This window comes from Scylla paramamosain, unplaced genomic scaffold (genome assembly GCF_035594125.1).
Source record: "Scylla paramamosain isolate STU-SP2022 unplaced genomic scaffold, ASM3559412v1 Contig110, whole genome shotgun sequence".
Taxonomy (NCBI): Eukaryota; Metazoa; Arthropoda; class Malacostraca; order Decapoda; family Portunidae; genus Scylla; species Scylla paramamosain.
Window position 1 is genome coordinate 242501 of NW_026973775.1, and position 5000 is coordinate 247500.

The window sequence follows — 5000 nt, forward strand, 5'->3', positions numbered from 1 at the left end:
ACGCCTGACTTCTGATCTTTCTAAAATTTCTCATTGGGGCAGAACAAACTTGATATTGTTCAATGCCTCAAAAAATCAATTCCTCCATCTATCAACTCGACACAACCTTCCAGACAACTATCCCCTCTTCTTCAATGACACTCAACTGTCCCCCTCTTCTACATTGAACATCCTCGGTCTGTCCTTTACTTATAATCTGAACTGGAAACTTCACATCTCATCTCTAGCTAAAACAGCTTTTATGAAGTTAGGTGTTCTGAGACGTCTCCGCCAGTTTTTCTCACCCCCCCAGCTGCTAACTCTGTACAAGGGCCTTATCCGTCCATGTATGGAGTATGCTTCACATGTCTGAGGGGGGTTCCACTCATACTGCTTTTCTAGACAGGGTGGAATCAAAAGCTTTTCGTCTCATCAACTCCTCTCCTCTAACTGACTGTCTTCAGCTTCTCTCTCACCGCCGCAATGTTGCATATCTAGCTGTCTTCTACCGCTATTTTCATGCTAACTGCTCTTCTGATCTTGCTAACTGCATGCCTCCCCTCCTTCCGTGGCCTCGCTGCACAAGACTTTCTTCTTTCTCTCACCTCTATTCTGTCCACTTCTCTAACGCAAGAGTTAACTAGTATTCTCAATCATTCATCCCTTTCTCTGGTAAACTCTGGAACTCCCTGCCTGCTTCCGTATTTCCACCTTCCTATGACTTGAATTCCTTCAAGAGGGAGGTTTCAAGACACTTATTCATCATTTTTTGACCACTGCTTTGACCCCTGTATGGGACTGGCATTTCAGTGGGCATTTTTTTTATTACATTTTTGTTGCCCTTGGCCAGTGTCCTTCCTACATAAAAAAAAAAAAAAAATAGTAGTAGTAGTAGCAGTAGTAGTAGTAGTAGTAGTAGTAGTAGTAATGCTATTTTTCATATATTTAGTAATTTTTTTTTTTCATATTATTATTTATATTTATATTTTTTGTTTTGTTTTGACATTCATACGAATGCTATAAAGGTGAAGCATAGAAATTTATTTGATTAATTAATTAATTTATATATCTATTTATTTTGATTTTTTAAATTAATTAATTTATTTATTTTTATTATTATTATTTTTTTTTTTTATGTCTCTATGATAAGCAAAGCATTATAGAATTTATGAAAGCACATATCCTCTAGAGTCTTGCCCTACAAAAGATTCTGTAAAGTAAAAAATAAAGGGAATAAGTGTCAGTGACGTTTGATGAATAGAGGAAGGCGTGGCAGAAATTACCATAAAACGTATATAAATGAAAATTTATCTTCCTCGTATTTTCCAACTTGCGTTTGCTTCTTGAAAATTTAACTGGGTGGGTCATATAGCAGACATATTGTTCTTTCCTCCATTGTAGTTTGTTTCCAGCAAGCCCCCTAAATAAAGTTTCTGTTTTTTTTTTTTTTTTTTTTTTTTTAAAGAAATGAGGAATTACATTCTAACGCTGATCACTGAGCGGAGCGTAGACGAGCTGCTATCCTCAAGGACGTTACCTCTCTCTCTCTCTCTCTCTCTCTAAATAAGACTTTAAATAAAAAGAATATATATATATATATATATATATATATATATATATATATATATATATATATATATATATATATATATATATATATATATATATATATATATATATATATATATATATATATATATATATATATATTAAAAGACAATGAATATCCTCTGGGGAAGGGGTGACAATCCTTATTTAACCCTTAATTTCAGTTGAATTTTGACAAGTCTACGTTAAAATGTTTCCATTTTTCTGCAGTGATAAAGAAACGTAGAGGGGTAGCTAATATATTTAATTGTTAATTGTATCTTTTTTTCTTTCTTTTTTTCATTTATTCTTTTATTAATTTTTCTTTTCATTGCTTAATTATGCATTATGCCGACACTGCAGGTTACAATTGCAGATATTGCAAGTATTTTTGACACAATACAAGTACATCCAGCTAAACTATTGCTACAGTATAGAGAGAGTATTTCGATTACATACCTTATTCTTCATCTTCTTTTCTTCTTTTTTTTTTTTAATAAATATAATAATAAATAAATAAGTAAATAGGTATTGTCAAATGAAATCGTCGAGATTACGCAGGGGTTTCGGGCAATACTTGGATGGGTGACTACACAAGCCTCATCTGTCTGAAAAAAAATAAATAAATAAAAAAAATAAGAATAAGAATAGGGAGAATGAACGAAAATTTTAAGTAATAAAGATAACAGTAAGAATTATTATAACAAGAATAAGAAAAATTACAATAAAGGAATATAAAAAAAAAGAAAGAAAGCATCCCATGTCTTTCTTCCTAATTGTCATAGAAGGGTGAATTCTTTTGTATATTTTCCAACATTTCCAATACAACGATATGAATGGGGGAAGAAAGAATAAGAATAATAGAAAGAAGGCCTCCCAACACCTAGTTCTCCGGTCTTGGCCAATTAGCTAACGGCGGGATCAGCGCAGTTAAGCAGGGGGTCCGGGAAGAACTTGGATGGGTGACCACAAAAGCCTCATCTCTCTGAGAATAGAAAAAAATAGCAATAAGAATGAGGAGAATGAACGAAAAACGAAAATAATAAAATAACAATAACAACTATAATAAAAAAAAGAAGATTAAGAATAAAAAGAACAAAAATAAGGGAAAAAAGTAATAATATATCTCTCTTGCTAATTGTCGTAGAATTATGAATGAAGGGTTAATTTTAGTGCATATTTTCCAACATTTTCAGCACAACAATGCAACAACAATACAGGAAAGAATAAGAATAAGAGAAATAAGCCCTCCCAACACCTTGTTCTCCGCTCTTGACCAATCAGCTGACGGCGGGATCAGCAAGGTTAAGCAGGGGGTCCGGGCAGAACTTGGATGGGTGACCGCACAAGCCTCATCTCTCTAAAAGTAGGATAAATAAGAATAAGATAAGGAAGAATAATAAAAAAAAATGAAAATAATAAAGATAACAATATTAATTATGACAAGAATAAGAAAAAAATAGAATAAAAAGAATGAAAAAAATAAGAATATCACAACTTTCTTGCTAATTGTCTTAGAATTTTAAATGACATGTCAGTTCTGCTGTATATTTTCCAAGATTTGTTATGAATGAGGGAAGAAAGAATAAGAATAAGAATAAGAATAAGAACAAAATGAATTAGACTAACAATAATGATCACATCTTTCATGCGGTGACTGCGTGGGCGATGAGCCTCACTGGACGTTTCTGACCAATCACAAGGCAGGGTTGGAGTCGTCGGGCCCACCCGATTCATATATAAAGGGATTTTGTGGGAAGCGCGGGCAGACTCAGCTGAGTGTTCGTTGTGAGTTGTTGTTACCACAACTATGGCACGTACCAAGCAAACGGCTCGCAAGTCCACTGGTGGCAAGGCGCCCCGCAAGCAGCTTGCTACAAAGGCAGCTCGCAAGTCTGCTCCAGCCACTGGAGGTGTCAAGAAACCCCACCGTTACAGGCCTGGAACCGTTGCTCTCCGTGAGATCCGCCGTTATCAGAAGAGCACTGAGCTGCTTATCAGGAAACTGCCTTTCCAGCGCCTGGTGCGTGAAATTGCTCAGGATTTCAAGACTGACCTCCGCTTCCAGTCCTCTGCTGTCATGGCTCTCCAGGAAGCTTCCGAGGCTTACCTCGTGGGTCTGTTTGAGGATACCAACCTGTGCGCCATCCATGCCAAGCGCGTGACTATCATGCCAAAGGACATCCAACTGGCTCGTCGCATCCGTGGCGAGCGTGCCTAAGAAGTCATCCACGAATGATCTTCATAACAGCAATATCTAGGCCCTTTTTAGGGCCAAACATCTCTTTCATTAAAGAATTTTCATAGACAATCTGTTTGGTTTTGTGGAAGAAAATATTTATTTTCCATCTTTCAGTATCAGGTATCGACTTTCAACTCAATATCCTTCCCCCCTTTTTTTTTTTTTATATTATTATTATTATTCCCTCTTCCATGGCCATATCTCTTTCACTTGGGAGAATTTTTATCTTTCTTTATCTCTATTTTTTTTTTATCTTTTCTTTATCTCCACAGAATAATAATCACGATAATAATAAGCATAATAATAATAATAATAATAATAATAATAATAATAATAATAATAATAATAATAATGATACAATAATTATTATAATAATAATCATAATAAAAACAACAATATTAATATTATTAATAATGATAATAATAATAATAATAATAATAATAATAATAATAATAATAATAATAAAAATAATAATAATAATAATATTAATAATAATAACAATAATTATAATAATAATGCATTTGTCTATATCGTATCTTTTTTCCTTTTCAAGTGTGGCTCCAATGGAGCCGGGTATTATTTTATACTGGCAGCAGTATACTGGCCGCCTGTTTACTTGGAGGAGGTATACTTGGTAACAGCCTTGGTGCCTTCAGAAACAGCGTGTTTTGCCAGTTCACCAGGCAGAAGAAGACGGACAGCGGTCTGGATTTCCCGGCTGGTGATGGTGGAGCGCTTGTTATAGTGTGCCAGGCGGGATGCCTCGGCAGCGATGCGCTCGAAAATGTCATTCACGAACGAGTTCATGATTGACATGGCCTTGGAGGACACGCCAGTGTCTGGGTGGACTTGCTTGAGCACCTTGTAGATGTAGATGGAGTAGCTCTCCTTCCTCCTGCGCTTCTTCTTCTTGTCGCCCTTGGCAATGGCCTTCTGTGCCTTGCCAGCTTTCTTGGCAGCCTTTCCTGATGCTTTGGGAGGCATAGTGTCGCCGTACTGCTGTGAGAACGAGTGTGCGTTTTCTCAGTTGAAAAGTGGTATATATATTAGCGTGCCTACTCAGGATCAGGAGTCGCCACCTCAGCGAGCGTCCTGATTGGTCCAGACGCGCTCTGGGCCGATCTGATCTCGCGTATATATAGCCGTTTTTCCCAAAATTCACTACTTGCTCGCAGAGCTACCGACGAGGTTA